Raw genomic sequence first — 23,172 nt, 5'->3', positions numbered from 1 at the left:
GCATACAGGTACATGCAGAAGTGATCACAGCCAGAGACAAGGGTTCCCGTGTCAAATGTGGATAGGAACCCTGGGTCGGCGCTTAGCCCCGCGGCAAGTGCCACTCCGAGAGGAAACAGCGGCAACATATCAATACTATATGCACTACGGACATTATAGCGCTTGGAGATCGCCCAGGCGTTACAGGCATTAGTAGCATCCTTCTATTTTGCCCCTGGGCCCACATGTCGGGGCTCAGCACCCTTGTACGTGCCCCTCTTGAGCTATAAAAGGGAGGGCACACGACGTTACAAGGGAGATCCACTTAGACTCTCAGACTCACAAGTTTATACAAGCTCTCAAGCTCAATACAACACACAATGGAGTAAGGTATTACGCTCCGGTGGCCCGAACCACTTAAAACCCTTGTGTGTTCTTGTGTTCTTCCCGATTCCATATAGCAGGCAAAACGTTTAGGCCCCTCATCATCTTAGGTTTTAGAGCGGGTACGTTCCGCCACCCAGCCGGAGAATTTCCTCTCCGACACTATGGATTTTTTTAATAAGACGAGCCGGTCAAATCTGGGGTAAAAAAAATGATACGAATTATAAATTAAAATAGAAGGAATATTTTTCATCGGATATTGAAGAAAAATAGCTAATTTTAGTTTTCTTTAATCTATAAGAGTCGGACACCGATGAAAATTACCCTAATTACTGTTGTAGCACACTTACAAGGATGCTGTTGAGTTCTAGAACACCGTATAATTGGACAAAAGGGATCCGTATATTTCTAGAACACCCGTGTAACAATAGCACTAACGAATAATGCTACGTGCATGGCGGTTGTTTGAGAGCCAGGTAATACGTTTTGACAGGCGTCAGTCACGGGCCTGGATGATCTATTCAGGAGAGACGGATCGAGTTGAGTACAGCCCTGCACGACATGCAACTGCCTGCTACCTGCACGCTACGACATTTGTACGAGTAGGATGAACGATAGAAACAGGTACAAAAACGGACAAACTAATTGAATATATATATACACATACTGCGGCGTGGAACTTGTGTTCAGTACCTTGTGTTCAATTGAGAATAAGCGAGTAGTGTTCTAATCTTTTATTTATTTTACATAACAAGAAAAGAATCACGCTCTGTAGGATTTGAACCTACGACATTGGGTTTTGGAGACCCACGTTCTACCGAACTGAACTAAGAGCGCTTTCTTACGACAGGAGATAAAGCAGTAAAGAAAAGGATGATTTTTGTACCGCATGCATATAGCAAAATTAAACTCTTAATTTTGTCCAATTTGAATCGATCTCAATTGATCCCTCGTTACTGCCCATAGGAGAAGTAATAGGTAGGGATGACTGGATTTGAACCCGTTACATTTTGTACCCAAAACAAACGCGCTACCAAGCTGCGCTACATCCCTTTTCCAAATTGTTGTACAGTGTCATTGTACAAAAAAAACCCCTGTCTTGTTTTCCACATCGTAATTTTATCCTCCATCTATATACAACTTTCTTGTCATTTCTTCTTTTTGGTTTCATATAATAAATGATATACATCAGAAACCCAACCTAACCTTTACGTATTCGTTTCCTTATAACATCACTCTTTTTAGTGCTCTTTTTATTACTACTCGATTTATTCTGTATAGATTGGTCTATATGTCTCCCATCTGTTCCCAGGACAGGGATAATACCCACAGGTGATTCCATACCCTTAAGCTTTTTATCATCGTGTATATTATCAATATTTGTATCAGTACCTTGTGTTCATGCGAGTAGTTTCAAGTGCTTTTACTTAGTCCCATCTGTCCTTGTGTTCATGATAGCCCTAGGCAGCATAGTTGGTGTCCTGTAGGAATGGTTGTAGAAGGTAGGCAGTCCCAATCCTAGCCCATTGCTTTTACTTAGTCCATACACTCCATGGCTTACATGACATATCGGACATACTACAGCATGAGGCATACTGGACAGACTGCATAGGCTTAAGTAGTAGACTCATGGCTTACATACTGGACAGACTGACTCCTGTAATGCTTATTGCCAATCTAGCTAATGGGCTGACTTCATTGGCTTGCTCTCCTCACCTATGGATTCGTATTGAAGTCTTGGATGATGTAGTTTATCAATCTTAGAGCATGGTTCGTACCATACCTGTAGTGCCGTTCCTTGTGGTTCTTCTCCTGTGGTTGCTTTAACGAGCTGGAAGCGCCCTTCGACCGGCCCAGCGTTGCCGAAGAGGATTCGAAGACAAATGGCAATGAAAGGTTGTGGGAAGAGCTTATTTGAATGAAAAGAGCAGAAAGAAGCAAGTCGGGGTGAAGAAGACGTACGGTGAGACAAATACTGACTTGTAATCGCTGAGTCTACTGACTTGTATTCGCGGAGTCTATAGTATGCTCTTTTCTCTCTTTCTTGCAACTTCGTTCTTTTCTTTTTTGCATCCTTTTCTCAATGTCTTATTTGATCTCTTCCACCTTGCCTATGCCTATCGGGTATCCTGCCCCGGTGTATGTACCATAATGGATTTTAGCATAAGAACAGTGCTCTTCCTCGTTGGCTCGGTCCCCCCTCTCTCGTTGTCAGTTTGTCCACTAATTCTTCTTACCAAGGCACAAATCTGCTGCATCTATTTCAAGAGTTGCACCTCACTCGTCACCACGCCATATTGGCTTTTCTCTTTCCACTGCCTCAGCCACCACTCCTTAGCTGCATAATCCTTGACGAGATCGTAATGTTTAATTAGTTCCAGCCACGCTGTGTCAGATTTCATTCCTGATGCATTTTTCTTTTATTGTCTGGTGATTTTGAAAAGTCGGCACCCACAGATCTTCAGTGTGAATATTAGAGCAGACAACTCAAAATCGTGCGTAGGATAGTTATGCTAGTGGGCAACTGGCCTTTCCCATAGGCTATGACACAGCATAAGAAGAAAGCTTCGCTCAGCCTAAGTCAATAGGGTATGATCCGTCTCTGGCACGGGCATGGCTAGAATGGGCACGAACTGGTCATTGTCATAGGGATGCTAGCCATGGTGTAGTAGCATGATTATAATAGGGTTGAGGTCAAACTTTCTATTTGAATAGGGACCAGTTAATATATACATTTTGAAACTAGAAGGTGTTTCCTTAGCTTCAAAGTTTGGGTCGAATAAAGAGAAACTCCACTGGTAATGTGAAAAGAGCCCTACCCGCCTTCATAGAAGATAAGACGGAACAAACTTCTTCTTTGAAACTAGGCTAAGGCTTGTATTCTTTAAAGTATTTGTTTTCATTCTTTACCTTTCTTGCAGCTTTGGAAAGAGTTATCCAGCAAAATGAGATTCAAGTCCCTTGCCCTGGTACTTTCCTTATGATAGATGGTAGTTCGGTCGTTTATTCGCCCTCTCCCTAGTTTCAGTGAAGAATTGCTTGCTCTACCTACTACAAGAAGAACCTATCGTAGCATACTATGGAAAATTGAAGGGTGTGCGGACTTAATGACAAAGATTAAGGCCAGTACCTGTGTGTACTTGTGGTGTGGTATAGTAAGTGGTAAAAGGCAGGCTACTAAAGCGTCCGATGTGTGCACCTTTTTCACTGCTTCTACTAAGCCTTTTTGCATGGATTACGAACAAGACCCTCCTTCATCCCTATTGCTTCATGCTATGCTCTAAAAAAGCATTACCATTCATCCTCTCATTTTCCATAAGAGCAAAAGCAAGCTCAAAATCCAGAAACTGCGTTCGCAGCGGAACGGAAAGAAGACCCTTCCATTTTACTTTGAGGTGAAATGCAGAGAGTACACCAATTAATGTCTGCGAGTTAGGCACCAAGAGCAATAAGAAAGCGTTGGAAATGTTGGCTAATGGATGCAAATCTCATCCTTTGTCTTTGAGTTTATCTCTACCGCTGACGTCCACAACACTGCCTGGATTGAGACTCATTATCTCCTCCTGCCCCTACTTCTATGAGAGAATCATCCCACTTTAAGCCATATATCCCCCACATTGCTAATTAGTTTCCTTGCCAAAGTTTTTATTTCGGTATGTTATTTGAATACCGAACTTCTGTTCAAGCTATTTTTTAATAACCTTCACTGCAACAGGATAGATCCCTTTCACTTGAGATTCTTATTAATTATAGAGCTATCCAACCTTTTCTTCCTTCTTTCCACATCAAATCCACAGCACGCATGCTCAGGTTGAAAAGTCTTAAGTTAGACCATCTTCGCCAACTTATGCATGGATCCAAAAACGATATTCCTGCTTGACACACTTTGCCTTTACCCAGGATCACTCTTCTTCGGAAAAGCATACTCCATCTACTTTTTAATAGCTCCACTAAATGCTATTGCGTGAGGGTACTGTGCACCTACTTACATCTTAGCCTTGTACTGCGCCGGGTGCTTTGCTCACTATGAAAGCTGGTAATAAGATTCGATATAAGGAATGACTCAGCTACGCTTCCTTCTTCCGCACCAGTAGCTTCTAAGTCCAAATAAGGTTATTTCCTGGTCAATCGATCACATGATGACTTCTTCAATAACTCTTTGACCCTAACTATGTATGCATCTGCTTTGCCAATAATGAGATTTCCAAGCATTCCAGGCTTTGACACCACCTTTTTCTAGGCCATGTCAGAGCTAAAAAGAAGTTGTTAATTGATAAATAAAAGCAAAGAGATTTGAGCCATATGCATAAAGCTTAAACTTACTTATTGGCATACGAGCAGAAGCACAGGAAATGATGAGAGGCGCGCAGCGATTGATTACTAGCATATTCAATTAGACAGGTTTCTTTTCAATCAACACAAGCAGCAGGCGTAGCTTTTCATTCACTCGCTCTAAGCACGGGAATAGAATAAAGGTATGGGTCCCCCACCTTACCATCCGTTCTGTCAGACCAATTGCTAAAGAGTTTTATTCGATTTGAGACAATCAGGAGATGGGCCTTTCTCAAATTGAACAGCCGGCCGCTACTAAGCTATACTATATATAGGCTCTAAAGGTCTTACTTTAAGAGTACTCCTATTATGTATGGGTGGATCCGCTCTACGTAATGAAGCCAGCCTAATTGGATAGCAGCAGGACTTGCGAAGTACCCAGGCAGGATAGTAAGCTACTCATAAGGTTTTAGGGAATGGCGTTTGGACTCCAAGTCTATGCCTCCAACCATGTTACAAGTGCCCAAGTCTAAGTTCTTCCAAGAGTTCAGACAGGGGATAGGGTATTTACCGGTAAGCTCTTTCTCAATGCATATTTTAAAATCGATGGGGGTGGGTCGGATTTGAAAAGAAAGGACCCCTATTACGGAAGTAGCTCAGTCAGTCAGCTATCTTGAACGTTCTTTGCAAGCACTATTGAGCACTAAGCAACTCTTGCTGTCCCTAAAGGGCCCTTCTACCTTTTCAGAGATAGCTGGTACATGACATCCATTATATGCTATTTTGGAAGTGAGAAAATGCACAACATACTGACAGATAGGCCAAAGGCTCCCTTGGCTCCAAAAAGGAAGGACGGTGCCCTCTTTCTCGCTACATCGGTTTTCGTTTGGTTTATGCTTGCTTTCGTACTGTGTGTGATCTTTCCGACCTCTTCTCTTCCTTTCTTTTTGGCGAAGCGAAGAGAAAAAACGGGACCATGAGCACAGGAGCCGCAGGCGAGGGTACATGGACCGCATACAGGGTAGTTCCCTGCACTTGAAGCATAGCCCACGAGCACGGCGATAAGTTCGTTTGGTAAACAAACGGCTCTGCCCTAGCTTCTACTTCCTAGTTTAGTTGATATCTAGGTTCCAGTGTAGTAAGTCTTCCAAATGTATAAACACTTTTCTGGTGTGGTTGAACCTATGATTATGATCGGTTGGGCGATCCGCCTATAGCCAGCCTTGGTCCAGGGCGAGCATTCACAAAGGTTTTTCTTCTAAAGGAAAGAGGGCTAAGAAGTTCCAGGTGAGCGATCTACTCATCTTCCTGCTAAAGGCAATCTCTATTACCGGAACGTTTTTTCTTATTCTTTACCCAGGCAGGCCTATCTCAGTTCCATTAGTAGTTAAAGAATATAAGGTACCATGATGTATTATTAGTTGGAACCAAGCATTATAGAAAGTACTAGTTATTACAAGCCTAGGTAGAGTGCTTTTATCCAGCCAGGTGAAGCTCCACTCAACAGCTTCCATCCGCTGGGCTCTTCTTTACAGTACAGGCCATCAACAAGTAGAGGAAGGTCGATTGGATCATGTCCGAATCCCATTGCAGAAGAGTGAAAAGCAGATTTATGTATACATACCATATGACTGAACAACTCTTTTGACTGCAGACCCGTAGGAGGAAGGTGGAGTTAGTTAGATGAATTGCACCCGACATGGCTCGATGCGTCGCAGCACGCCATCCGTGGAAGAACACACATGAATAGAATAGGCCTCCATACTTGCCCAGCCCACAGCAAGCATCAGTGGTGGTCACAAAACCTGCACATTGTAATTCGATCATAATGTGAGTGCTTCCCCAGAGGCAGAAGCTGAGTCTACAAAAAGGTGGGAGCATAAAATGTAGGTGAGTCAATTGCGTGTGGCCTTCAAGTATTTCGTATTGTAACAATATTCAATCGGCATCCAAACAAAGGTGCATGTACGGTTCCTAAGGGATACAATTTTGTCCTAATCAACCAAACAAGCAACGGATTGAGCAACTAGCGCTAGGCGCATCCGTTTTCTTGCTTCATCGAGAAAGATTAAATAAGTTGATAGCGCGATCTCGTACTAACACATACTCTCTAAATATTGAAGAACTTGCATGCGGCCACAACCGCGGTATGAGTTCTGATCTCAGACTTTGTTTGGGGGCTGCTTGCCCCTTCGCGTCGACAAGGAAACTGTGGACGACAATGGGTTTAGAATTAGAATAGAACGAGGACCCTATCGAACAAATAGAGGAAAGGGCAGAAAGGGGCAAAAGTAAAGTCTAAGCGACATATGGCACGAAAAGGAAATCCAATTTCGGTAAGACTTGATCTGAATCGTAGTTCAGATCCAAGTCGGTTCAGTGAGGGCGACCGCGAAAGTCACCGAATGGGTTCGGTCCGTCTTTTCCTGATCTTTGTTTGTCCCCCCAAAGGCGTGAGAGGACGTTGCAGATGTCCGGGACGGACACGACTTCTTCTAACGCTAGAAGACCACATGAAGAAACCCGGGACCAGAGCATGTCGTGAAAGACGCACACGGGGCGGGCGTGCTTCGACCGTGTCTCCGGGGCACAGTTGAATGTAGATATCATGAACGCGAGGATAAGGATACCAGGCCGAGAAACCCGGGCAAGTACTCTACTCCCCTAATGTGCCGATCGCTAGCGCATCCAGGGCCCCGGCGCCCAGCTCCGCTGGAGAGGCCGTCACTGATCTTAAAAGTGCGTCTGCGGTTCGGATAGACTGATTCTGCGAACGCCTAGCCCCAGGAATCAAGAAAAAAACAAGTGCTAAGTTTCATTTCAGATCAGTGAATAAACCGAAAAAAGAGACCTTTTTCGCTCGGCGCCGCACTATGCTCCGCTTCAACAAATGAGAGTTTTCGGTGGAACCGGTGAACCACGCGAGCTGGTTAGATGCGTGGGGCAGAGGGCTCATAGTACCTGATAGCGCAGCTATGCAGTGGAAGGGAAGGAGCCTAAATCGACCCCCTTCTTTCTTTTTTATTCAAAGACATAAAAGCACAGTACAAAGAGATTGGACTCTCGGATGAGACCTTGCAGCTACCGTTCCGACGCGCCCCTGACCCTATCTTGATTAAAAAAAACCGAAAACCCTCTCTAAGGTGGAGCCTAGTTGAAGCTGTCATTCAAAGAAAAAATGGGAATCAAAATCCACTTTTAGGGATATAGATGAAGTCTCGCTCAGTAAAGAGAGTTGTAGATTCGTAGAAGAGGATCAGAGTACGCGCGCTACAAAAGGCAGCTAGCCAATGAAAGTAAGTGGAAAGAATATAGTACTTTTGTACTGACCCCTCCGGGGCCCCCGGTTGTTTTGGCGCGCCCTACCCCAACGTTAGACTATTGCCTTTTTAGCCTACGCTTGCTGCTTGCAGCATGGATTCGATAGATCTATCGAATCCATGCTTCCCCCGCCCCGAAGCGAGACTCTATCCAGATCTCAAAGAATAACGAGCTAGGCGGCCGGCGGGCAAAGAAAGGGGGCGGGCCGGCCGGTCGGGGCCTTGGCGATACGTTCTTCTTTCGAAGCGTTTTGCCAATAGAGCGAGGGCGTCCTTCTGGGGTGGGGCGTTTACTTGAAAATGACAACCGCCTGTTCCAGCAGCGGGGGCCTTGCACGAAAGCAAACCGCCCGATTAAGTAGCAGTTGCTTCGCTGATGGGCCCTGCGAGGGGGGCATTGTCCCTCAGTTCTTACCAACCTCAGGTGTGTAATCGACATCTAACTTATTATCTTCTATTTTTCATGCAAGCTACTGAGATATGCCTCAGCTGTCCATTTCTTATTCATTCAGGGCGCCCCTAGTGGACTTGGCGGTGCTCCTTTCTAAAACCAGAACAACTCTGAACGTTAGGGAAAATAAGGGAAGACCACCTGAGCGAACCGACCGAAGGGACTTTCTTACTTATCCGAACCGAACGTTAGCGGCTTAAGCTAAGCCTATCACGAGCAGCGTTGCTGCTTGATCGGCGGGGAGGAAGATCTCCAAGTATGGGGCAAAGGATCAAGCGCTTTTACTTTGCTTTGTCCCCCGGGATCCACCACAGGTTGGGTTTGAGAGCCGTGTGATGGGTGACTATCTAGCACGGTTCAGAGAGCACGTGTATGTAGTCTGCGCTGGTGAATGGAAGCCCCCGCCGCAAAAAAGAAGCGGCTTTTCCCACGGCTCTGTCACCATTGACTCTATTTATTATTATGGTAAATCATTGTATCAAGATGTCAATCTTAGATCTTATTTCAGTTCGATACGTCCACCTACGAGACTCACCTTTGGCTTTCGTCTCGGTAGGTGTATTATTCTACATTTTCCCAAAAGGACATTCATTCATTTCTTTCTTCCCCGTCGACCACTACGACTAAAACGACGCGACAAATCAAGACCCGGAAAGGATAAGGGCCGGTGGTGGGCATTTGGGAAAGTCGGGCCGATCGGGTGTCTTCATTCAAGCGAGGGTACAGAGGAAGAACGAAACGAAGTGAGAGGCCGGGGGGCAGGGAAAAGAGTCGAGTCGATCGACCGGGAGAAGCAAAACGAAATCAGGATTTGGCCGAAAAAGATGCAACGTTATGGATACCATGACCGATCACCATCGAGAAAGAAGAATTTTTCTAAATCACTTCGGGTGAGCGGGGCCTTCAAGCATCCGAAATACGCCGGGGTTGTAAATGACATAGCCTTCCTGATAGAAAATGACGACTCCTTCATAAAAACAAAGTTATTCAAGTTCTTTTTTTACCAAAGAAGTCCCGCTCTGACGGCCCGACGAGTCATCTACTAAAAAGGACCCTCCCCGCTGTGCGCCCCTCCTTGAATTATTCGGTCATGCAATACTTTTTTAATACAAAGAACAAAATGCATTTCGACCCCGTCGTAGTTCTCAATCATTTCGTGGCACCGGGTGTGGCTGAACCATCTACGATGGGGGGAGCGAAGGGAGGAAGCTTAGATAAGAGAATACGCTCTCGCATCGCTTTTTTTGTAGAAAGCTCGACCAGCGATAAAAAGTGTTTGGCCCGAGCCAAAAAGAGGTTGATCCACTTCATTCGCCAAGCGAATGATCTTCGCTTCGCGGGAACAACAAAAACCACCATCTCGCTCTTTCCTTTCTTCGGTGCTACCTTTTTTTTTCAAGGGATGGGGTTGGGGTGTATAATAACCCATTTTATGAGTATGCCCGGGAACAACTCCTAGGTCAATTAAGGATCAAATGTAGGAACCTCATGGGTAAGGATAAGGTAATGGAATTGATAGAGAAATTCATAGACCTAGGTAGGATAGGCAAATTGATAAAGGGAATAGAGATGATGATAGAGATCATACTGAGAAAGAGGAGAATTCCGTATGGGTACAACTCTTATTTGAACGAAGTGCAAAAAATGCGATCTTTTTTGTCTAATAGAACAAACACTAATACCTTAATTGAGTCGGTAAAGATCAAATCAGTTTATCAAAGTGCTTCTCTGATTGCTCAAGACATCTCTTTTCAACTGAGGAACAATCCAATCTCATTTCGTTCCATTTTTAGTAAAATAGTTAAGGATATTCCATTAATAATGCCAAAAGGGGTGGAGGGGATACGTATTTGTTGTTCTGGTCGATTAGGGGGTGCGGAAATAGCTATAACTGAATGCGGAAAGTATGGAAAAACATCTTGTAATGTATTTAACCAGAAAATCGATTATGCTCCTGCGGAAGTATCTACTCGTGACGGAATTTCAGGTGTCAAAGTGCGGATCTCATATAGTCAAAATAAGAAGGGACGTGCTATATCCGAAACGTACGAAATATAGTAAATATAGTAAATGCAGATGTAGTAGGGGTCGCGAACCGGATGGTACACAACTTGGTTTTGGAAGATATGGCACCAAAAGTAGTAGAGCTGGTCGTCTTTCATATCGAGCCATTGAAGCAGCGCGTCGGGCTACAATCGGACAATTCCGTCGTGCTATGAGCGGACAATTCCGAAGAAATTGTAAGATATGGGTAAGAGTTCTCGCAGATCTTCCTATTACGGGGAAACCTGCAGAAGTTCGAATGGGAAGAGGAAAAGGAAATCCTACGGGTTGGATTGCTCGTGTGTCCACGGGACAAATCCCATTTGAAATGGATGGTGTGAGTTTGTCAAATGCTCGACAAGCTGCTAGATTAGCGGCGCATAAACCATGTTCGTCAACCAAGTTTGTTCAGTGGTCGTAACGTAATTGGTTAGTGGGGAAAAACCGGGCCGGGACTCAAAATAATTTTACGAAGTGTTTGTTCCGGAAGTGGAAAGACAAAGAGGGATAGGGAGCTCGCCTCCTTCTTTTTTGTAATCGCCGAAATGGAAATTGTACGACGACCCTTCTTGTTCCAGGCATACGACCCTGAGACGTGACGGTGTCACTTTTCCGGCCCGGTAAAGTGACAGTTATATAAAAAAGAATAAGAAAGAGAAGCGTGATGTTGTCAGCAATCAAATTATCGTAAATAGATAGTATAGTATAGTATAGTACGGTTGCGTTGTTTCAATTTCTGTTCGTCGGTCCTTGGGTTACGAAGAAGAAGATGCACAAAGACTCCCATGTCTTTCTTTTGGTTGGAAAACCCAACCTGCGATTTCAGATAAGTCTTTCTGCTTAGAGCAAAGCAAGAAGCGGAGCTACAATCATGCTTTCTTAAGTATGGAGAACAATATTTTACTTAGTTCATTTGAAACGTCAGTACTACTCTGTGCTATTTGTACTATTATTTTAGTAGGCACGGCCACGTGCAGAAGATTAAGGGGGGAACAGACCTCACTTGGTAAACGACCGAGGGAAGATGAAATTCTTGACTTACCCCAAAAGCGAATTTGGAAACGGGGGAGTCATCATCCTCCGGTCAACCCGGAAGCCCCACAAATCGAGGGGGTCCCGGAAGCCCCTCAACTAGAGGCGGGGACTCCAGTGGCTTCCCCCGTCCAAGTAGAAGAAGTGAAGCAAGAAGGACACCAGAAATGCAGGGACATAATTGGAATTCAAGATGAATCACGGTAAACACTTGTAGATCTTTCAGCTACACCATATGACCTAAAGTGAGAATAACTATTCGTTCTGGTATCACCCCTCTAAGCACCTCTTAATGATCCTAATTACCTAAAAAGAGAAAAGACTGGGACCGTCTCAACTGTAGCAGGGGTAATGTGCCCAAGAGCTCCTATCCTAGGCTTTCCCAGGCACCTAACCTAGCCTTGACATAGCATTCCTGTCTACACCTCTAGGCTACGAGCAAATAGTATTTCTAATACATAAATTAGAGTGCTTTGTTGGCTGAAAGACTATGGAATTAGAGAAAGAAACAGTCTCCCACTGGCAATTCTTCACAAGTTCGAAACTTAACACGAACCCTTGATCGCTGTAGCTGAAGTGGTAAAACAAGAAAAATTGGTTCTTTTAGCCTTTCCTTCCCTATTTGACTTTCCTTATTCTAAATGGGAATCTTTCTTTGAAGAAATAAGAAAGGACTACTTGGAAAGTGACACAGACACTGGTACATCAGGAAAACCTTTAGAACTCACCGTTCAACTTGATCTTCGCAGGAAAAAGCTTCTTCTCTATTAGGACCTAATAGCAATAAATAGACCAGCCAGGCGAGTGAGAAAGGAGGAAACATTACTCTCTTTCTGCAAAGTCCGAGTCCCATTTGATGAGCCAAAAGAACCATCTCTATCTCTTCTTATATTCCAGAGATTACTCACTCACCTACAATGCTTTGGGCCCAGTCTTCTCTATGCATGGATGGCTTTGAAAGAAAGATAACTAGAATCAATCTCTTCTCCTAGGAAAAGAATCGGATTTCTTCGAAGAGCTGCGAACTTGACCAGAAGAAAGGTCAGTGTAGAGAAGCTCGGTCAGTGATAGTCTTCCCCCGACCGTATTCTGACTAGAAAATCTGGCTTCTATTACAATTACAAGTTCCGTTCCTAATGAAACTACTCAAATAAAAAAGTACGTGTACAATACAGAATTGTTATATGGGAAGTTTACTATTGGATATAACATGAGAAGAGCAAGCGGAGAACCTGTGCCCTTTATCATAGGTCATGCTATTTCTCTTTGGAAGATTCAAGTGGGAATGCTGCGCCCAACATGGATGTCTATGCTATTATTGAGAAAAAATGAATCAAAAAAGCAGCAGAATACGAGAAGGATTTCTTTTCTGAAAGGGTGTATACATTAGAGTGTACCTGCTTGGTAGGCATGAAATCACTGACAAAGAGTTGCCTAGCTCCGATGAAATTGCAAGCATAATTTGGAATTTAATAGAAGCGGGCATAGCTAGGGGTGAACCACGAGAAGTTAGAGCAAGAGCTCCGGGTAGGTATCGTAAACATCCTGAGTGTATCACGGCATTGAAGCAGAAGAAACAGAAATGTTTTCCTTTCATTGTAGCCGATATAGAGACTGTTATACTAAATAATGTGCTTGTACCTTATGCTGCGGGGCTCTTAGTGGTGAATCCGGGGGATGATGTGGCTGCCATGGATGATCAAATAGACACATATTTTTTTGAAGATTACAATTTGATAATACCTTCCCTTGAAGAAAGGAGTACTAAAATGTTGGTAGATTTTATAGAGCGTATAGCCAAACTGGGATCTACTCACAAGGGCGTGAAAACAGTTTACTTTTCGAATCTAATTTCTCGATCCGATCGACTTAATGAAGTTTTTAGCCAGTCATATGGTCGAGTACACCATCAAACCGCTGATGAGGAACAAGAAGCTTTACCAGTTATCAATTTATAGGAAAAAAGGGGGAATAAGAAATTGGTGTTCCATCTACGAGATTCATACACTCAACTCCCTAATAGTCTAGAAACATTGGCTAAGACTTTATGTCCGCACTTAGGTTCAAAAGGCTCAATAGCACATGACGAAGTTCAAGTGTCTTCTCTTCAGGAGAATAGAGCCCAATTGTTGGATTATATGGAGCTGGATATCAGTCTTTTAGGTGATGTGATGCTTCGGGCTAAATCAATTTATTGGACTAGATACAATGTGGATATCGGGGTATGTTTGACATTGTCATCGCTAGCTAAAAAAATATATCGAATGAAGTATTTGCAAAATATGAATGAAAATGAGATTCACGAAGGGATTTGTGGCAGCCATCAAGGAGCCAGAACCTTAGCTAAGCGAGTCCTACGAGATGGGTTTTATTGGCTGGCCTACTTTGCGAGCAGAAGCGTAATATTTAGTGAGTCTCAGTTTGAAAAGTGCCAGTACCACAGTCGTATGACTCACAGACCTCCGACAACCTTGACGAGTATAGTGACCTGACCCCATGGCCGTTGCTTTTGAACCTGGGGAGTTTGCTTTTGTACTTAAGCAAGGGAATTTGATGAAAGTGATTGAGCTGACCTACTATCTATAGTAAGACATGCCCTTTCCACAGGAGTGGAGGAGCTCCCACATGATGGTGTAGTGTGAGGCTGTTTGGAGACCCCTCTGGAACTTGACCCTAGCTCCATTTCTTTTCCTCTTAATAGCAAGATTTTCTTTGTCATAAGACGGTCGATATGGGTCTTTCCATTGCATCCACACCTCACTGGCATAAGCTTATTAAATGGTTAAGGGTGAAGATCGGGCATGGCAAGGACTGGGCCGTATACATAGGTTCTTTGAGCTGCTGTAAAGCTTCTTACGAGTTCTTTTGAAACAGTTCGGTAAGCGGGCTTGCTGATCTACCCATACCCAGGCGCTTCTGAACCGATAATATCTTAGCCTGAACTCCTTCATTTAGTAGCCGAACATTTCACATTGCCTATATCTTCTGCCGGGTCTGGACACCCTCTGAGGCGCGAAGCGGTGAGCTCAGCTCTGAGACTTGCGCCTTTCTAGCTAATAAAACCTCTTCGACCAATCCCCACATTAGAACTCCGCGTTGTGGAACTACGACATATGTCCCTCCCGCGTATTCCCTAATAGTGCTTCTCGGAAGGCCGTCTTAACTCGGATTGTCCGTCCTTTGAGAGTATTCCCAATTAGGTTAGGGATTTTTATTGGTTGGTGAGGTATTTTTATCATTCCCTTCGTATTGCAGGAAGTATGCTATTACCAATGTGTTGCTTGTACTGGAGAAAAAACCCTCAGATCAGTTGGATTTTTTAGAGTCACGCGTTAGGGTAGGAGTCTTTGATCATCTCTGAATCAAGTATATATTTTGGAATGAAAAGAGGATTTTCCTAGTAGAAATCCCTTATATAGAGTAAGTATAATATATTAGTAGATCGCCATTCTTTCTATCTATATCATTTGGAGAAACTCAAGACTTTGTGAACTGGATGACTACAGCCCCGGGGTTCCCTCACTCAAAACTCTACCAAGTGAGCTGAATTGAGATACTCTATATAGATTTCGAATGAGCTAATCCGTATAGTGAACTCAACGCCTAGTTCACTTCACTCTTTCGCTTACCAGATGTGAACCAAGCTTCTTTTCTTTCTCCCATAGTTCTACTATCAGTGTTTTGCTTTGTTCTTCAATCCATTGATTTCTTCTAGTTATTAGTACAAGTAGGGCGTCTTACTTTGCTTTTCTTTCCAAGCAAGCGGACCACCTATTCAAAGAGATCTGACTTCTCCTACTACTACTTCTTCCTAGGTAAGCAATTCCACTACTTCTCAAAAGCCTGACGCTCTGCGCCTCGTGCCTTTCTTCAATCAACTCGTAGGCTCCTCGCTTGACTATATTTTATTAGTGCATATATTTCTATTTTCGTAGTGATTCATTGCGACTCGTCCCGTTTCATTAAGGTCATTGGAAGGCTGCCGGAGTAGCAAACTTCTCTCAAACCAGCCCCCAGCCAGAATTTTGATTTACCTTATCGCTAGTGCAAACCCAAAATACAATACGATCTCATGTACTCTTAGAAAAATTATATGGTTGCACCAGCTAGACTAGTGGTAGTAGTAGCAAAAGTAATGGGTTGCTTTGAATGAAGAAAATAATACGAAGCTAGGCCTCGGGAGATGGGAGTTATTAAGAAGAGAACGGATGACACAATCACCACCACTGGCTTTACCCAAATCCCCCCCTTTGCCCTCGAGAACCACTACAAGAATACCGCATCTTATGAAAAAAAAAGAAGATAATTACCCACACCCCAATCATGATTGAATTGTTTCATCATATCATGAAAACAAGAATTAATGATTCTCCTTCTAGGCTGATCCCTACAATGGCTTACCATTACTGTGTCTTCTTTCTCTCTCTATGGAGCACTGTTACTCTATTATCTTCAGAAAGGATAGTAGATGGAACAAGAGACTCTCGAAGAATTTGCTATCGAGCTCTAAGTTGAACGATAAGTAACGATGGGTAAAGCAAGGTATGCATGGGCTAGACTAAGAGATGTAAAAGGATTACGAGGGTTTGCTTGAGAAGGTTCTAATAGGGGATCGGGATTCAGGCCCAGAAAACAAACCACTGACCGACCAGACCAATTCAAGAAAAGAAGGACTCTTGAATTCAAAGCAGGATGTGGAAGCTGAAGGAAGGCCCAATTCATCACAGAGCAAGCTTCACCTTCTGTTTTTTCTTCAACCGAAGCACTCTGGCATAAACGTTTGTTTAGGCCATCCCTCCAACAAAGTCATCAGTCATCTGTTCTATGAGAGGAGAATCCCAGTCAAGCCAGATGATCAGCAAAGTTGTTCAGCTTGCTGTCAGGCCAAGGCACACCGGATCCAGAGACCTAATCTACGATAGAATCACTCTAGGGTTTGATCCTCATAAATACACATCGATTCACTCATATCACTATGAACGCGCGCATAGGAAAAGGGAGAGGACAGAGCTCTCCATTCCTTCTTTGAGAGAAGAGATTGTTGAGAAATCCACTGTGAGAAGGCAGGGACAGGCTAACTGGTTGGTCAAGGGCTACGACTCAGCTTAAGAAAGCAGCACACTGGACCTACATGCGGGCCATCTGAGAAAGAAGAAGACGCATCTGAAAATACGAAATACCAAAAAGAAAGTAACTAAGAAAAGCAGTCCGCACTCCCATCCCAGAAGCAAGTCCGATCGGAATTCCTACTCCTGCGTATTGCCTCTCGCAAAGTACGAGTTTAGTCCAAGAGATGAGGGTTCTTCCTTTCTGCCACTCCGTCCAAACCACTCACACGCTTCTTCGCTGTACTCTCTATACTCCTGCCCCTGGTCTTTATGCATTAGTTTCTTCGAACCTTCTCTTTATTCTGGGTGAAGTAGCTCTCTGGAGTACTAATAAGGGGCTGGCTTTCCTAAGAGTTATTTATAAGTCAAAGTTTAAATTATAAGGTAAAGTAAAAGTTGTAGTCACTCTTGTGCTTGCAGACTCTTGACAAAGGTTTATTTCCATTGACTAGTGAGATGACAGGGCGGGAAATCCAGGTAGGTGAATCACTGAAAGGAAGATTTCTATCACTACAATGAAATTTGTAAGCCCATCTTATTAGCTTATGTCATTCTTCCAAGTAATAAGCCAGCTTTTAACGCCTAAAGTATACCTTGAGTCTTTTTACCTATGGGCAAGCAAGCCCTTTTTCCATACAAAACTCATGTTCCGTAGGACAGAAAGAAACTGACGGGAAATACAGCACGGATTATAGGGAGTTATACTGCTATTTCTATTCAGCCGTAGACCTTAAATCTGAATTGGAACCCTTAAGAGCCCCTTTTTTCAGTCTCAACTCACCCACATCGCCAATGGAGGAGAAGTGCTTGTGGGTGGCCAATCCCTGGCATGCATTTCCACGAAATGGAATAGAATGCTTAATAGGCAGGCCCCTCCTTTCATGTTAACATACGTCTAAGATTTTAAGTTCGAATCGTTGGTGCATAGATTTGTATCGCATTTGCTAGTTAGTCTTATGTTACCTGACCTGACAGAGCTCAGTGGCTTGCTTTAGAGAGTAGAGGATCGCTTAAAATATTGCATTTCCGCATAGATGGACTCATGGGTAATCCAATCCCCTGACAGAAGCGGCTTCTTCTCCTTGTCAATGACTTTATACACCCATTCTCACCCGTGCTTGCTGGTGAAGCTACCCTTATGGAATAAGTTGACAGGAATGATACGTGCACGCCTAACAGTAGTCGATTCTAATCATTGTCTTGTACCCAACATGCATGAAGAAAGAGTTTAATAGCATTTAAATAGTTGTACAAACACTTCGTGCCTGTGGCCTCTGGAAGCAGATCTACGAGACGGAAATGAAATGATTGAGAGAGAGAAGCCCTAGTAATTCAATGTGACCAGCCAGCACCTATTGGTTGGGATTACTCAAGGTATACCAAAAAGGTTGAGTGTCTCCTCGCCATTCATTTTGGAATGCCATCTAGGCGAGCAATAGTTCTCCGTTTCCTTCGTAATATTTGGCCGAACCCTGAAAGAAATATATAGGGCCCAAAATCATAAGATTCTCTGGAATCTCCACTGTTGCCTGACCCGAGCAAGTAGTAAGCAACTGTAGCGAGCACTGACTAGTTTCAGAGAGTCACTGCTTTTCTTCCTTGGATTGGAATACGCGTTCCAACTTACTGAGCTACTGGACAAAGAGGAGTATATACCCGGTCCAGGAAAGCTAGGGATAGTTGTTGATGCAAGGGAAAAACAAAATAGCACATCTGTTTGCTTGGCTGTCCCAACAAATTACCTGCTCTTGACTGAGCTGACTGTTCGTTTCACTAGTCCTGTAGCAACTGAGCCACCAGCCCATTTCGCTCCAACTTTCCTTGGTGCATATCAAGCTGTCCCTAGGCATTCCACTGTCTCGCCTGCCTTGGAACCTGCTTAACTAACTACTGCTGAGCCAACTAGTGCCTTCCTTATCACCAGAAAAAGCTACTTGTTATAGTCGTTCATGTAGCACTGTGCTACCATTCCTTTCTACCCAACTAAACTAGTCATTTACTCAACACACCGGTTCAATATAAAAATCCCGATGAGTAAGTTAATTCACTGGGTCCACTAAGTCTTTCAATGAACTCGCATAAATAAACTATTCGAAGAACTCAGTCCAGTCCAATAAGTAGATTAACTTGAAAGTAAAAGAACTCCAACCTGGAAGTACACGCATCAAGTAAGTAGCAGCAGCTGAATGACCTGGAACCCGCATCAAAGCCAGCCAGGTACGAGATTCACTCTCCCGAGCCTCCTCTTTATTCAGAAATGAAACCAAGCCATCTGATCTAACCTTAGGAAGGCGGTATGGATTGACTATAACTAACCAAAGCCAGTGAGTGGGATCTCATTGGTAGCCTAGCCTGGGATAAGCAAGGAGCGCGCATCACAATCCATATGAGGGTGGAGTCGTTGGTTCGAACCCAACTTGTATATTCTATATATATAGGAAAGAGGAATCTCTAGAAAGAAAAAGAAGTCTCTTAGTAGAGAAGATAGAGATTTTCTCTATTGATGTGAGCCTATATAGTTGAAGAGATTGAAGGCTACCCACAAATCTCATATATAGACGAGTGGAATTCCCAAAGTCACTTCGCTTCACTTTACTTCAAAGTCTATTGATCGAAGTAATGCGGTTCACATCCTCATCTTCGGGTTGGTTGCATATTTTTTTCCTGTGTCCACCAGGAGTTCTCGCTACCCTTGGTGTGTGTCTTGGTGGAGTTATGGTGGCAAAGAATGCATTCATATAGTTGATGTCTTTTTGGGGAGAGGTGAGATCCCTGTTTTTTTGTAGGCTTGGTCTGAGTGAGTCTGAGTTTGAAGAGTAAGCACTCTCACTTTCAAATAAGAAATAAGCCAAGCACAGTTGGAAATTCTCAATCTCTTTCTGCACTTTCACACAACATAAAATTGTGAAAAACGCTGAAGAAACAATGCACTCCACTTATGCTGATTCAAACATGCTAACAAGAAAGCAAACCCGAAGCGAGGTGAAATAGGATAGGGAGTTGGAGCTTTCATCAACCCGGAACGATAGTGGAGGAGAGCCCGGATCCAGAGTTTGATGGAAGGAGGAAAGGGTGAATTCAACCGGTCTTTTAATGCCATCGTTCCTAAATGTTAATCCTCATGCTGTCTATGATCTGCTCAGAGTTGAATTCAAGAGATAGGAATATAAGACAAAGTTTAGATTGACCGATCTTGTAGATAGATTGGATAAGAAGATCCAACAAGCTCGCCATGAGCAATTAGTTCTCAAACTAGCCACCGCCTACGAGGGGTATGTGTTATACTCCCCCTCCTGACTTGAGCTGTTATAAGAAAGGGACAGGATCTTGCTCCATAAGTATGAGGAGAGTCGGTACAGTAGGCTCATACACCAATGCTTTTTCCCTACAACCGGATCCTAGAGGAAAACCTAATGCACAATAGGTAGCTCTTAACTTCGTCTGGTTATGCCCATAAGTCATCATGAATGCGATAATGCCCAAGAGTTCACGTAAAAAACTAGGCTCTAAGGTTAGGATAAGAGCACTCTAATCTAGTCTAGGTAGATGAGGGAGATCCACCTAAGCCCACCGTCTATAAAGAAGCACACGATCTAATCTAGTCTTATTGTTAGTCTCTCTATAAAGATGATCCATCACCTAAAGGGCGGACTCTGGACAGAAACTGAGGATTTGCTATAGGAAAGACCCTACCCTATAAGTTAAGACAATATGCTACATTCTATGATATCCTATTCAATCCCCCGGTTAGCATGCGATGCTCGTCGTGCTAATAAATCCTCTCTTCTTAAAGCCCAACCCAAGTAGGACAAAGAAATGCAAGTAAATACCCTCGATTCATTCCCTTTATGCGAGTGGGAAAGCTAGCTAGAAATCAATGACAAGGAGTAGAGCCTAGAGCAAAAGGGCCAGGCGTCAGGTTAGTTAAAGCAAGAAAGTCAATGCTGGTGCTCGCTTATTCAATCCTTTTTTCTCTCCTCCTTTGTGCTAATCACTAGTGCTAAGAACTAGGTCAAAAGGAAAGTCAGCCCTTAATACGGAGTTTTCTACTTGTTCTTACTTGTGTTAGTGAAGCCTGATAGTTCAACTTGCCTGTCCAAAGTCAATCTATGAAAAGTCTTCCTTATAGGCGCACCCAGCTGTAAGAGAGTAGAAGCAATCGGAGTAAATAAATCCCATAGTGAAATGAGCGTTAGATGTTGACTAGACAAAACTAGCTAATACATGTAGTAGGGTAACTTTGCCTTTTTTCTCGGTTATGTGAAAAGGTAGAAAACTCGCTACACTTTATAGGAAATGAACTACTCTTAATGCAAGCTAGTCAAGCTGGATGAGTTGTTAGGAATGGCTCAACCCAGGCAGCGCTAACCCTGTCTTTCCCAAAAAGTATCGTCTTTCCCTAGGGAGGACAAAGATTAACCAATAGTAGTCCCGAGGATTGTATGAGCAAGGTCCGAACTGTTTCTATTAGTAGCAACATGAGGAGCCCCGAAGGGAGAATAAGAAAGATTAACCGACGCCGCGTTTTCAGAAGAAGCAATTGGATAAGAATCATACGCTGTGAATGAGCAGACGAATCGACCGAGGGCTTACACACAAGAACAGAACCTAACTCTACTTCTTTTTCCTCCTCTCCTCTTTACTGTCCCCGCTATCAACAGGTCAGTAAATAAATATATGTAGTGGAGAAAGAAGAGTAGCCCCCCAGGTCATCAATTAGTAATAGAATAATCCCATCCCAGTAGTAGTCCTCTTGCCAACAAGATTTGATCTACTTAGACTAACGGAAACCATGGCCTAGTTCCTCGAGTAGTTACTCGTTCTAAACTAAATACGTTCGTAGCAGTAGCTGAAGAAGAAAGAGATCACTAGAATTCCCAAGGAAATCTACATTACTTGGCCGAGGAAGAACTAGAGTTGGCAAGGTTGACCTCAGCTCTGAGAAATAAGAAATCTGGCACCTATTGATTGAGCTCCATCTAACATATCGATATCGAGACATTTTCACGCTTTTGATTTCTTTGCTGCTCTTTCCTCTATTGCGGCGCATGGATAGGATAGGCGGCTAGGAATAAGTGATTTTAAACCTGAGGCAGAAGACGAAGCTACCGACTCCAATGTTGATGCACATTAACTAGGAGTTTTTGAGATCAAGCAATCAATCCTCGCCTCGAACTGGTATAAAGGAAGAAGCTGGTGGTGCAGGTTTGTATCAAGTCAGATGTAGAATATTTACTTTACATAAATGGGTTGCCCAAGGGATACGATTTCCGGAGTTCAGGAATAAAAACTAGTTCGATTCAAGGAAGAAGTTAGAAGCGGGTGGAAAAGAATCCCGTGCCGGTTTACGTTCGCATACAGTCGCAGGTGCGGAAGAAGTAGAAGCAAGGTCAATTCCAGGCAGAACGTCATTCGATGCTATTTCGATTCAAGCAGAACTAGACCCGGCCACAATAGTAGTTGAAGTATTAGCACTCAGAAAAATCATAAGTAGAATCGGGCATGAAGAAATGCTTTGGTTGAACCAGGCCTATTAGCATATGCATTAGCAGATCTTCTCACTCTAGCGATTTCAAGCGGACCCATCTCCCTTGCAAAGCGTTAGCGCTAGCCAGGTCAATATCAATAGTTCATCTCTATTGGTCTTACTTCACCCAGCTTCCATATCCAACTCAGACGTAGCTGCCTTCTGGCACTTTTTGAACTATATCCCATGACTTGACCTTGCCCGAAGTCAACAATCAAAGGTCAGAATGAAACCGTATCCACCCACACAAGAAACTTGCCCTGAAACTTAAACCGGCAGAACCGACTATGGTTAGAGCTGGATCTTGATCTTCCTCGAGAAAAGCACTGATCAAACCTGGAATGCCTTACTAGCAGGAATGAAAAGGTATGTATGAACCAACAAAGGTCAAGTTTATATATATTAGACAAGATTTAACCTTCCTTCACCGTGGCTTACTTGGATGGGAAAGTCGTAGATACGCGTTCTATTCTAGTCTAGAATAGGATCCATGTATAAACCAACAGTCCTAGATGGACACGAAAAGTAAGGTGATGAACGAACTTCAGAATACAATAAACAGAATCAAAACAAGCAAGAGAACTCTTAAAAGAAAGAAATCTACTGCTCTATCATTGACAGATATCTTTTAGTCTATAGCCCGCCCTACCTAGGGGGAACTCACACTCGCTAGAAGGCAAAAGCACTTGAAACAGTAGTGAGGTAAGAAATAAAACTACTCGCTTATTCTCAATTGAACACAAGGTACTGATACAAATATTGATAATATACACGATGATAAACACAAGGACAGATGGATCGCTTATTCTCAATTGAACACAAGGTACTGAACACAAGTTCCACGCCGCAGTATGTGTATATATATATTCAATTAGTTTGTCCGTTTTTGTACCTGTTTCTATCGTTCATCCTACTCGTACAAATGTCGTAGCGTGCAGGTAGCAGGCAGTTGCATGTCGTGCAGGGCTGTACTCAACTCGATCCGTCTCTCCTGAATAGATCATCCAGGCCCGTGACTGACGCCTGTCAAAACGTATTACCTGGCTCTCAAACAAC

General features: G+C 43.4%; 1 non-coding gene across 1 annotated transcript; it reads right to left on the bottom strand.

The window, feature by feature from the left end:
* Nucleotides 1-1,126: 1,126 nt before the first annotated feature.
* TRNAW-CCA (transfer RNA tryptophan (anticodon CCA)) lies at nucleotides 1,127-1,200 on the bottom strand. The gene has a single exon. It is a non-coding gene; the product is annotated as a tRNA-Trp (tRNA).
* Nucleotides 1,201-23,172: the final 21,972 nt, after the last annotated feature.

The sequence above is a fragment of the Zea mays genome, chromosome 7 (assembly GCF_902167145.1).
Source record: "Zea mays cultivar B73 chromosome 7, Zm-B73-REFERENCE-NAM-5.0, whole genome shotgun sequence".
Lineage (NCBI taxonomy): Eukaryota > Viridiplantae > Streptophyta > Magnoliopsida > Poales > Poaceae > Zea > Zea mays.
Note: the sequence above shows the minus strand (reverse complement) of the source record. Positions and strands in the feature narration are given on the sequence as shown.